Genomic DNA, 13,411 nt, shown 5'->3' with positions numbered 1-13,411 from the left:
ATCAAAATCATCAGTATAGCAAAAAATTTGATTGAGCCATGTCCGTCCGTCCGTCCTTCCGTTAACACGATAACTTGAGTAAATATTGAGATATCTTCACCAAATTTGGTACACGAGTTTATCCGGAGCCAGCATAGATTGGTGTTGCCAGAATAGATTGGTCTGTATATAACACCTACTTGTGATAAAATCAATTTTACAAATATTAATCATATATCAAAAATCGTTAAACCTATCGTAACAAAAATCGGCGGAGAGTTTATCGTTACTATAAGGAATGCTATGAAGAAAAATTCACGAATCGGTTAAGAACCACGCCCACTTTTATATAAATGACTTGAAAAAGGGTCGTAGGCAAAAATAATAAGCTAAATCTTATCGAAAAATAGTTTTGTACCAATCGTATTATGTGCCATTATAACAAGAAATGGGAAAAAATTCAAATCTAGCAAAAATGGGCCTGGCACTGCCCCTTTCTTACAATGCATTTCCCAACGTTTCTGGAGCCATAACTCCATGAAAAATTTGGTGCACATGTAACCCTTTTAACCGGAAATATTTTCTGTAAAAATGGACTAAATCGGTTAAATCGCCTTTTATATAAAAGATTTTGTAAAAGTGCGTAGATGCGGATAATAAGCTATTTCTAGTAAAAGTTGGAAAATTTCGTTAATAACCCTGCCCTTTTTTTTTTTTTTTGTAATAACGATTTTTAGTACAATGGCACTTGTGTTTTTATGGTTATTGTTCTGTTATATCTTTATTTTAAAATAAACAGTAGGGAAATCCCCATATCTGAAGGAACACTTCATTATTACCCGCTCAAGGTCATTGGTGTTAGTTTCTTTTAAACGAAAATATTTCAGAATAGAACCACATGTATATGTATTATTGCGAAGCCTTGTATTAAGCACACAAAACAAACAACAACAGCATTTCAAATGTACAGCTGGGTATGTAATGTTCGGTTTTACCCGAATTTAGACTTTCTTACTTGTTTTTATTACTATTTGGTATAAATGAGAGTTACATACGTACAAATATACAAGTGAAGCTAATATAAGAGGATAGGGATTTAACTATGGATTTATATATCACTTCACTTTCGGAGGATTGTGTTTCGTTACACATTACATATTATAACGAATCTTCCTCAATAAAACATGTAGGTCCCGTCCGGCCAATTTGTAGGGAAAATCAAGAGGAGCACGACGCAAATTGGAAGAGAAGCTCGGCCTTAGATCTCTTCGGAGGTTATCGCGCCTTACATTTATTTATTTTATAAATGCAATACAAATAAAATACAAATCAAAACTAAAAATAAAATTAAGGAAATAAATTAACAAAAATTGCAAATAATAACATTATTTACTTAAAACTTGACCTCGTTTATAATAAGCTTTTTACTAATTCTAATAAGCTTAGATTGCACTGCGTGCTGACCTCAAAAGGTTTAAAATTTACAGTATGCACAAAAAAATAAATACATAAACCTTTATTAGCAAAATCATAATTGCATAGCAAATATCATAAAAGCTAAATGCAAACAAACAGAGATTATACATATGAAAGAAACAACTATGAAAAGCTAAGTAACAACAATCAAACTTAGATACTGCGTAATGAACAATACACAGCAGCAAACAGAAAAACGGCAGTGAAATATTTTATTAAATTTTGACAATTAAATTATTTTTGTATATCAAGTTACGTCAATTAAATTCTAATTTTTTTTATATTATATATTTTGAAAAAATCTTCTATGCATTTCGTAACTGAAACTAAGCTCAAAAACGTTTTCGGAAAAATTCGAGAAAGTTTTGCTGAGGTTTCAAATTTTTTATTGGCACTTCTATGAATTTTTTTTTGATTATGCAGTTTTGTGGCCCAGTCAATTTTAGTCCAAAATTTCTAAAAATTGGCATTTATTTTTGAAAACTTTTTTTCCAAGGGTAGTGTCAGATATTTTTAACATATAAATGATAGTTTTTTTCACACTTTCTATAGAGAAAAATCTAAAAAAAAGTCTAAAATTTGTATATTTTCATAAAATATCAAAATAATAAACAGATGATTTGTATTAACTAAATTTTATAGAAATTTCCACTGCTATTTTTCTATTCCGCTACTGTATATACATGTCATATGTGCTATAGTAAAATTTACATGCATGAGTTTTAAAGGAATCAATGTTATGTTCTTCCATTTGCAGAGTTTTGTTTAAAGAAATATTTATGTAAAGCACTTCGCTCCATCGTTTCTTTGTGGGTTCTAGATATTTCTAAAATGCCAGGTTTTTTTTTCAAAACCTCAAAGTTTTCGACTTGTTCATTCTTCGACAGTTACATCAGAAAGGCGCCCAACAGCCGCTATTGTAAGCTAAGGCTTAAAAACCCAAATTACTTATCGAACTGTTGATTGTAAAAAAGTTTAAAAATTTACGTTCAAGTACATACATGTGTAAAAAACTTGTAATTACAAATTTTAGGCAAAATTTCAACACCTGAAGCAACGAAACTTTAAATGTGGTTGCAAGAACAGCACAGTCATCCTGGCGTCAGTTTATTAAAAAAACACAATTTTAAGCTTAAATATATTTACCTACATACATACAGAACAAATTAGTGTACACATACGCACATATGTAGTATATGTACACATTTACTTATATTTAACATTAAGTAAATACGTTGTCGCCGTTCAAATGTCTAGCAAGTTAGACTTAGTTGTTGAGTTTACATCAGTCAAATCTAGAAATTCACAAAACTTGTTGAACAAGTTTCCTATCGAACGAATTCATTTAAATTAACCAATTTTATGGCGTGTTACATGTATAAGATTATGTGCGCACGCACACATAGAAGGTAAGCGGGTCTTCTTATAGAAATTAAAGCAAGAAACAAATTAAACTCGAATTAGGAACAAAGCTGGGTTTTATGAACTAAGTATTTGTCAAAACAATGGCGTTTTTTAATAAATAATTTTCAGTTCAAGAGAAACTTTTTTCAAAAAAAAAAACAAAAATAAAACTTTCCAAGCGAAAGAGTTTCATTTGATTTGAAAAAAATTTCACTTGACTCAAACAAACTCTCATTCCATTCGAAAATAGTTTTTTATTTTTATTTGAAAACAAGTTTTGTTTGATTTGAAAAAGTTTGATTTGATTTCAAAAAAGTTTCATATGGCTCGAAAGAAGTTTTATTTGACTTAAAAAAGTTTCATTTGATGAGTAACAATTTTTGTTTGGCTTTAAAGGAGCTTCATTTAATTTGCAAAAGTTTTTCATTTCATTCGAAAAAAGTTTTATATAACTTGAAAACTTTCATTTGATTTAAAAAAAGTTTCATTTTATTCAAAAATAAAAAAAACAAAAAAAAAATTTTTTTTGGTTTGACTTGAACAAAGCTTCACTTGAATTGAACAAACTTTCATTTGACTTGAAAAAACTTTCATTAGAAAAGTTCCATGTGTCTTGAAAATAGATTCACTTGATTTGCGAAAAGTTTCATTTTACTTCAACAAAGTTTTATTTGATTATTAAAAATAGAATCGGTAGACTTGAAAAAATGTTGTACTGACTCCAATAAAGTTTCATTTGACTTGAAAAAAGATTAATTTGATACGAAAAAGTTTCATTTGATATGAAGAAAAGTTTAATTTGACTTGAAAGGCGTTTAAATTCAATTGAAAATGGTTTTATTGGACCTAAAAAATTTCCATTTAATTACCACTTATTTATAAATCGACTACTTCTGTTTAGATACTAAACATAAATCAAATTTTATAACTAACGGGTTTTTTCTTCTTCTTTTTCAGGTGAGTCGAAGACATTTTAACGGTCATATAAAGTAGTAAGTAAAAGTTCTTAACCTTACTTACTTACTTAATTGGCGCTTAACCGTCTAAACGGTTATGGCCCTCCAACAAGGCGCGCCAGTCGCTCCTTCGCTCCGCCAACCGGCGCCAATTGGTCACACCAAGGGAGTTTAAATCGTTTTCCACCTGGTCCTTCCAACGGAGTGGGGCCGCCCAAGCACACAATAATTGCATTCAGAAAAAACAAATTTTGAACTGTTTGGATGTAAAATCAAATCACTAATCATAATTTTTTATGCTACATTACATCAACGTATTGATTCGGCATTTTTGGAATATTTGTTTTTTTCAATATGGGAAAAATTTAAGCAACGCCACATCAGGACGGACAAGCCTCACAGCGGGTTAGGGGGTCAGAATATACCCGCGGTAAGTATGCCTGTCTTAAGAGGCGACTAAAATACAAGATTCAAGGGGCTGTGTAGTGCAACCCTTTCAGGTTGCCAGCGCAATATATAGCTTCTCCAAACCCAATTGTAAACCTCACCTATCCGCGGCGAATCCTGTTTCACTGACCGACGGGGCTCTGGCGACCCCGAGCTCCTCATGGAACTTGGGGGTGGGGAGGGAGGGATGGACTGAAGGTTTAATGTAGTCGTACAAATCGTTCTCGAGTTGTCGGGCTAGCACCTTAATGGTGCTGTGTTACCGAAGCGTACCGGATCTGTATCCGGCAAAGGACCACCACCATAACACTCCCCAAGGCCTTCGGAGAGCAACCTTATCGTTACAACAACAACAACAACAACAACAAGACGGACAAGCATCCCCAGCGGGTTAGGGGGTTTAGAATATACCCTCGGTAGGTATGCTTGTCGTAAGAAGTGACTAAAATACCAAATTGATTCAAGGGGTTGTGTAGCGCAACCCTTCCAATGGGTTGCCAGCGCAATATATATATCTTCTCCAACCCAATTATCAACCTCACTTACCCGTGGTGACCCCAAGTTCCCTATGGATCTAGGGGGTGGGAGAGCGGTATGGCCTAGAAGGTTTCCTGAGGTCATACCAAATCGTTTCCGAGATGGCCTTAATGGTGCTTGCTACCGGAACATACCGCATCTGCATCCGGTAAAGTACCATCAACATCGATAACACTCTCCAAGGCCTTCGGGGAGTGTCCTTATCGCTACAACAACAACAACAACAAGACGGACAAGGCGACAGCTTTTTCGTGTAAACTTCTTCAAAGACTTTTCTCCCGGGATTCGAACCCGCAGTCCTACGATGGCTGAACCGTTACAAATACATTCAGCCACGTCATACCTTAGTTGTTGTAAACTCATCCCAATTGCCTTCCGTGCATATTTTTTTCTTTTAATTCGATAACTGACCCGTTTATAATATAAAATTTTTTACTGAACTGAAGTAAAACTATCACAATAATTGTGTGATTTTTTTGGGTTCTAAGAAGTAACCTAATCTACAAATTAACTCGTTCTAAAAAACTAATCGGTTAAAAAAATTACCTGGCTCTAAAAAGTACCCAGTCACAACAAAAAACCCGGTTCTGAAAAGATTATCCAGTTCAAAAAATCAGCTGATTCTAAAAAAGGGCCAGGTTCTAAAAGGTTACCTGATTCTGACAATGTACCCAGATCCGAAAAATTACACGGTTTTTAAATAGTATCCTTATCCGAAAAAGTGGTATGTTCTCAAAATGTGCCACCAGGTTTTATGTTTTAAAAGACTACACGCATCCGCAAATTCTGCAAAAGTACCTGAATACAAAAAGTACCCGGTTCTAAAAAAGTACACGGATATGAAAAAGTATTCGTTTTGTAAAATGCTTGTTTTAAAAACTATTTTCAACTTTTTAGTATGATGTGCTTCAAAAACGCAGTTTTTTAGTTTTTCTAAAATATTTATTTTAACATTTTTTAGTTTATTTACAAAAGCTTCGTATTGTGTTCTTGAATATTCCGTAATTTTGCAATAAGAGAATATGCAAGGTATGTGAAAAATTTGCATGTGTCACACATGCACGTGCGCTCAACAGCACTCAGCACCACTCCCAAGTATAGGCGCCACGTGTTGCTCCGCTTCAGCAAAACAATAACAAACAAATAAGGAAGGCTAAGTTCGGATGTAACCGAACATACTCAGCTGAGAGCTTTGGAGACAAAATAAGGGAAAATGACCATTTAGCAAAATGAACCTAGGGTAACCCTGGAATGTGTTTGTATGACATGGGTTTCAAATGGAAGGTACTAAAGAGTATTTTAAAAGGGAGTGGGCCATAGTTCTATAGGTGGACGCCATTTCGGGATATCGCCATAACGGTGGGCCAGGGGTGACTCTAGAATGTGTGTTGTACGATATGGGTATCAAATGCAAGGTGTTAATGAGTATTTTAAAAGTGAGTGGGCCTTAGTTCTATAGGTGGACACGCCTTTTCGAAATATCGCCATAAAGGTAGACCAGGGGTGACTAAAATGCGTTTGTACGATATGGGTATCAAATTAAAGCTATTAATGAGGGTTTTAAAAGCGAGTGGTCCTTAGTTGTATACGTGAAGGCGTTTTCGAGATATCGACCTAAATTTGGGCCAGGGTGACCCAGAACATCATCTTTCCGGTACCGCTAATTTATTCGTATATGTATTCCTGCCAAGATTCCAAGGGCTTTTGATTTCGCCCTGCAGAACTTTTTCATTTCTTCTGCTTAATATGGTAGGTGTCACACCCATTTTACAAACTTTTTCTAAAGTTATATTTTGCGTCAATAATCGAATCCAATTACCATGTTTCATCTCTTTTTTCTATTTGGTATAGAATTATGGCATTTTTTTTAATTTTTCGTAATTTTCGATATCGAAAAAGTGGGCGTGGTCATAGTCGGATTTCGGCCATTTTTTATACCAAGATAAAGTGAGTTCAGGTAAGTACGTGAACTAAGTTTAGTAAATATATATCGATTTTTGCTCAAGTTATCGTGTTAACGGCCGAGCGGAAGGACAGACAGTCGACTGTGTATAAAAACTGGGCGTGGTTTCATCCGATTTCGCCCATTTTCACGGAAAACAGTTACCGTCATAGAATCTATGCCGCTACAAAATTTCACAAGGATTGGTAAATTTTTGTTCTACTTATGGCATTAAAAGTATTCTATACAAATTAAACCAAACAGGGCGGATCCACGCCCATTTTGAAATTTTCTTTTAGTTTTGTATTTGGTTGCACCATATCATTACTGGAGTTGAATGTTGACGCAATTTACTTATATACTGTGAAGATATTAAATTTTTTGTTAAAATTTTGCTTTAAAATTTTTTTTCTTAAAGTGGGCGTGTTCGTCATCCGATTTTGCTAATTTTTATTTAGCACACATGCAGTAATAGGAGTAACGTTCCTGCCAAATTTCATCATGACAGCTTGAAAAACTTTTAAATTACCTTCTTTTAAAAGTGGGCGGTGCCACGTCCATTGTCCAAAATTTTACTTACTATTCTGCGTCATAACGTCAACCCACCTATCAAGTTTTATCGCTTTATCCGCCTTTGGTAATGAATTATCGCACTTTTACGGTTTTTCGAAATTTTCGATATCGAAAAACTGGGCGTGGTTATAGTCCGATTTCGTTGATTTTAAAAAACGATCTGAGATGAGTGCACAGGAACCTACATACCAAATTTCATCAGGATACCTCAAAATTTACTCAAGTTATCGTGTTTAAAGACGGACGGACGGACCGACATGGCTAAATGAATTTGTTTTTTCGCCAAGATCTTACTTACTTACTTAATTGGCGCTTAACCGTCTAAACGGTTATCGGTATATCTATCTCGATTAGTTTATGCCGTTACGGATTATCGTTATGCGAACAAAGTTAATATACTCTGTGAGATCTGCTCAGCTGAGTATAAAAAACATGTAGAATGTCAAAAAGTAATTCAACAATTGTTGTTTTCTAATAATTCATATTCTGCAAACACATTTTTTTCACCATATTTAGCCAGCTTTTTTGCAACAAATATGCTTTGTTTACTTTCAAGCAATTAGCCAATTTTTTGCACAATTTAGCAATAAATTTCAAAAAAAATTCAGAATTTCGACAAAAAAGTAATAAAAATAATAACATACAATTAAGTGGCTTATCAGATCCATATATTTCTTGGCTAATTTCCAGTTAATCTACTCATCCGCTAACGAGTATTAATGAACTTATAATAGCATTTATTATATTTCAGTATTTGTATGTGCTACAGGAATACCTATATATGTACGTGCGTAATTGTGGAAGCATTACCCTTTATGCGACCTCGCCAAACCCAATCTCTTAAGAGATGAATCGCATGTGGTGCGCACATGTGCGGCTTAGAATTGTTAATGTCGATGCAAAAAAGGCGAAAGTCAAAAAAGTTGAATTTAATAAAAACACTTGAGAGCAAAAGAAACGTATGGACGTACTTGTGTATATATACAAAATCTGAAACTGAATTTACTAACGTGCGGCAGTCGTTCAGTTGAGGCGCGCGAAAATCTTAGAATCTAGGAAAGGAAAAGTTATTATTTACACGCCATAGCTAAGCTCGTTTTAATTTGTTTTTATTATCATAATTTTTTCTTTTTTTTTTTCTCTTTAGCTAAAAATTGTTGTGTGATTTGAGTTTGAGCAGTGATCTCATATAGAGTCAATTTGAATGGCATTTTAGCTGACACGTAGTTATGATTGCGTGTTTCAGGGCAAGTTTTCATAATGCAGCTGTTCTAAGTACATTCTATGTAGCATTGCAGCCATACGTGAATACATACATATATGTATGTTTATGACTAATTTACGGATATGTGGAATTGAAATGAACTTGGCACTAATGTATGTGAATTGTGGAATGTAGTTTGTTTTAATTGTTGAAAAACATTTTTCACATACTTTTCTGTTGTGGCTTTTTTTATTCGTGTTTCTCAGGAAAGCTGCTACAGTTAGAGATTCAAAACTTAAGTGTAAGCGATGAAAATTTGTGTTAAAGAAGGAAATTTGAAATTTATTGTTTCGACGAACATTCCACTAAAATGATATTGCAGCAAAAAAACTTGGGTGTCGGTAAAATTCTCTAAGGATTTTTTCTTGTTGGATGAAGCTCAGATTTCACTGTGTAGTACTTTTTTTTTTAAATATATCAAAACTTTATTTAAAGGTTTATCAAAAATACCTCAACTGGATACTTCTGAAATAGTTTGGTTGAAAAAAATGCATAGCAGTCGAGGGAAAAATTCATCGATTAGACGACTTAAAAATTTTCTTGAACTTAGGAACATTATGAGATAACTTTGTAGACGTGGTATATACCATAACGATTTTCCGTCATCCCTTGTTAAATTTGGTTTGAGGACAAACCGGTTTCGGTGATGTGCCATCTTCAGTATCGTTTTTCGCCCGTGGCGTGGAATGATGTATAAATACATTTAAAATACGTAAAATAAATTTCTCAGCTCAGTGGTATATAAAATCAATTCATCTTATCTTTATACATAATTTTGATGAAATTTAACAGGCGTTTTTTTTCATTAACATACATACATATGTATGTATACGTATCCATTCGAGATGAACTTTTGATAATTAAATACTTGAATGCGTTTAATAGTTTTAAAATGTTTTATGTTTAATAAAATATTTCATTGTCCTAAAAGGTATGCTCGTGTTTTGGATGCATACCATTTTTTTATGGAATTATGTAGCACTAATTTGTAAAATTCATTTTATGTATTGTTCTTAAAAATTTGGAATATATATTATGGACAAACTGATTGCTATTGTTAACATCTTACATCTGATGAATTTTGCAAAACTGTGGGAAAAATAGCGCTATAACTCATGAAAGAACTGGACATGTAATATGGTATATTAAATTAATAAAATCAATTGCTATGTTTTATTATTATTAAGTAGTATTCATCCTTTTGATGAAATTTTGAAAATTTTTTCTTTATATTAAAAATGTATCCATTTGATATAACTTTCGTGATGAGCTTTCTGCATTTCAATACTTGAACACATTCAGTAATAAAATAAATTCATTATTTATAACGAAATACCACTTTGTATTCAAAGGCGTATGCGTATTTCGGCTAAATTACATTAATTTGCGAAATTATGAATTACTGATTTGTAAAAATCATTTGATGTATCGTTCTTAAACTTCGGAATGTATATTATGATCAAACTGGTTACTGTGGTATATCTGATGACCTACAAAAATCATAATTTCGATGAATTTTACAAAAATTACAGAAACAAATTTGACGAATCAAACATTTTCCATAACTGAGGACAACATGCCGCTGTAACTTTGCAACCCTTGACCATTTGACAGAAGAAACATGTAGACAAGTTTACTTTCTATGAGATTAAAAAAAATTCAATAATATTTAACCTCTGTCGTATATAAAACCTTTCATATTACAATTTATTCTTTGAACGAAACTTTAAAAAGGGATTTTTTTTTAACAACAAAACAAAAAAACAAACAAAAATGTACTAATTAAATAAAAGCTTTGAGCCGCCCTTTTTTCAATATTTAAGCGCAGTAAGTTTGAAATGCCTTATTTATTTAAACAAATTGCCGTCTTAAACATTTCTTTAAAAACCTTATTCACTATTGATTTGATAAATCGTTAAAAATTTCGATGAATTCGTTGAATTTTTTTAAAAACCATCTTATGATGAATTTTACAAATATTGATCTTTGAGGAACTTAAAAAAAAAAAAGAAATGTTGACGAACCTACAAGAAATCATCCATTTGATGAATTGAAGCAGTATATTTTCATGACACTATGTCACCGATTTGTAAAATTCATTCCATAAATCGTTCATTGAAATTCGGAATGTATATTATGAGTAGAGAGGCAGTGTGGTAAGTATCTTACGTCCAATGAATTTTACAAAAATGGCAATTTCGATGAATTCGATCCGCACATTTTCTGCACTTAATAAAAATGGTCTTTGCAGTAAATTTTACAAAAGCCATACTTTTGCTGAAATTAACAAATTATTATTTTTGCTGAGCTTCTCAAAATTAACTCTAATATGTATTATAAAAAAATTTCTTTCGATGAAATTTGACAAACTAAGGCATTTGAAGTAATTTTACAGTTGTTATTCTTTCGGCGACTTCAAAATTTTGGTGTTAGGTGAATTTTCATCATCTTTTCAATCTCAAAGCTCAGGTTTTTGATTATTTTTATAGTTCGCCCTTCGATCGAATTAACTTAAATTACAACTTTGACAAATTGTAGAAAAATCGTCCCTACGATGAATAAAAATAAGTACCGCTTATTATTACAAAAATCTTGCGTTTTTTAAATTTAATGAATACAAAATGAATGAATTTTACAAATTATCCAAGGTGTGATGATCATTTTATCAAGCATCACTCACTTCATGAATTCTACAATAAACGCCCTTTCGTTTAATTTCACAAAGATGATATTTTTGATGAATTTTGCATAAATTCCGCTTTTAATTAATTTTCTAAAAATCATCCCTCCGAATCCGAATCTTGCAAAGAATACAATTTTGAAAACAATTACAAAATTCGCGTTTTTGATGAATTTTACTAAAAATTGGCATTTCGATGAGTTCACACCTTTGATTAATTTTACAAAAATCGTCCTTTCCATGAAAATTACAGAGATCAAACCATTGAAATATTTTGCAATATCACGCATTTGATGAATTTTACAAAAATCGTCCTTTCGATGAATTAAAAAAAAATTCACTGTAGATGAATTGTGAAAGTGCGAAAGCTTTATCAAGTAAATTGTCTATCGATTGGTTTTTATTATAAAAACCACTTTACTAAATGTGTTGCACAAATAGAAAGTGCCTCAATATCCATTTACTCTAAAAAATACTAATTTAGTCATCATTCTCATGAACATTACTGGCGTATTATTCGTACGTACCAAGCAAAGTGTAATACTCAATTCGAAATACTTATCTTTGCAAAGTTTTCTTTGTACCACATATAAAAGCCTACACTATTTGTAGTATGTCTCATAATATAGCACAAAATATGCCGACATAATTCAGATGCAACCATAGATATTGTGCATACATACATACATAGCATAAGATCAAATAAGCATCTTGCCGCTGATTGCCTTGTACGCACATTTGTATTAACTAACCAAGCAACCAAGCAAACCACCATCATAGGCCAAGTATGACTACGACATATTACGTCAATCTAATCAAGGTGATTAGGAATTTATTGTGTATGTGTTTGTGTTTGCCTCGTCTCTTTTCATTACTACCGCCACAAGCTGATAAGCGACTGATTGGACAACGCATATTTTAACAATTTTTATCGGCGGCGCTATTTTGTGGTTTTTTTGGTAAGGTGAAAAATTAATAGAAAAACACAAACTGAAGAAAAAAAAAATAGAAAAATTAAATTAACTAAGAAGCTTTGTTGGTTGCAAAGCTGTTATACTGGTTGCTTTTGTTTTTTTTTTTTTTTGCTACTACCAGTTTTTGTTTACCTGCTTGTTTTTGTTCCTTTCGTCAGAATATTCGGCATGTTTATGAGTTAATTAGTTAGCATTTACGGAGTGGGTTGAACAGGTTGCTTAAAGCTCTGCCATATAGGTGTGTGTATGTGTGTGTCATGTGAATGTGTATTTGAGTGCGCAGTTGCCTATAACTGAAAACACTCGAGGCTGTTTACCGATTGCTTTCAAGATCTTGAGGTTTAATATTTTTAAATTGAAACCAGGTTTTAGTATGCTTTCCTCATATGCTTGTTTTTTTGTTTGGAATTTAAAATTTTTGTAAATTAGTTTTTATTGTTGTTGTTGTACTATTGGTAGCTACATATTTACATATGTTTATCTATAAACAAGTTCTTCTGTTACATGTCGGTATACATGGCAGCGATGTTATTCGTTTTATATTGGTCTATGTATATTAGGGTAGCCGAAGTTTATTTCGGTCTCACCCTAATTCAAGTCTGGCCTTCATACCACGGTCAAAGATATAACGTATAAATCATGGCCAAATTCGTGACTAATAAAATTAATGCAAACGCGACTTGACAAGTGATTACTGCAGTGACTACTACTAGAAAAGTGATCATAAACGGAAGCATGGTAGTAACCCAGAACCACAATCATATCCCTACTTGCTCTCATAGCCATGACGGTAACAGTTAGCTTAACAGTCTTCAGACCCTTTCGATGAAAGAAAAGTACTAATTGCCGTATTCCTTAAAGTCAACCTTATGGCAATTTTTTTAAACAGTGATAGCATCATGACGGCAGCCATGAACGGTACGATGATAGTCACAGTAATTTTGGCAGTGACAGCCATCTTGACAGTAGCAACATTCGCAACTGACATGATATTCTCTATTATTTTCGCTCGGCCTTTACTTTTGCAAAAATTATACTTTTGATGAATTGAAAAATCATATCGATGAATTTTATAATTATAAAAATCACTTTTTTATTGAAGTAAACAGTAATTATAAATTTGAAGAATTTTATAAAATCCAAAACTCTGATAAATTTTGAAAAAAAAAAAATCACTTT

At 32.6% G+C, this 13,411-nt stretch overlaps 1 protein-coding gene across 7 annotated transcripts in view; it reads left to right on the top strand.

Annotated features, from left to right (window-relative positions):
* Nucleotides 1–13,411, top strand: part of cv-c (crossveinless c) — a 592,078-nt gene that overhangs the window by 69,106 nt on the left and 509,561 nt on the right. Inside the window, exon 2 of one of the 7 annotated variants that reach the window (XM_067763244.1) lies at nt 3,817–3,851. The exons of the other annotated variants lie outside the window; for them this stretch is intronic. The gene's annotated coding sequence lies outside the window, so the exon portion shown is untranslated. The remainder of the gene's footprint in view (nt 1–3,816; nt 3,852–13,411) is intronic. 7 annotated transcript variants of the gene reach the window in all.

The sequence above is a fragment of the Eurosta solidaginis genome, chromosome 1, assembly GCF_040869045.1.
Source record: "Eurosta solidaginis isolate ZX-2024a chromosome 1, ASM4086904v1, whole genome shotgun sequence".
Classification (NCBI taxonomy): Eukaryota; Metazoa; Arthropoda; class Insecta; order Diptera; family Tephritidae; genus Eurosta; species Eurosta solidaginis.
This window is presented reverse-complemented; position numbering and strand designations above follow the sequence as displayed.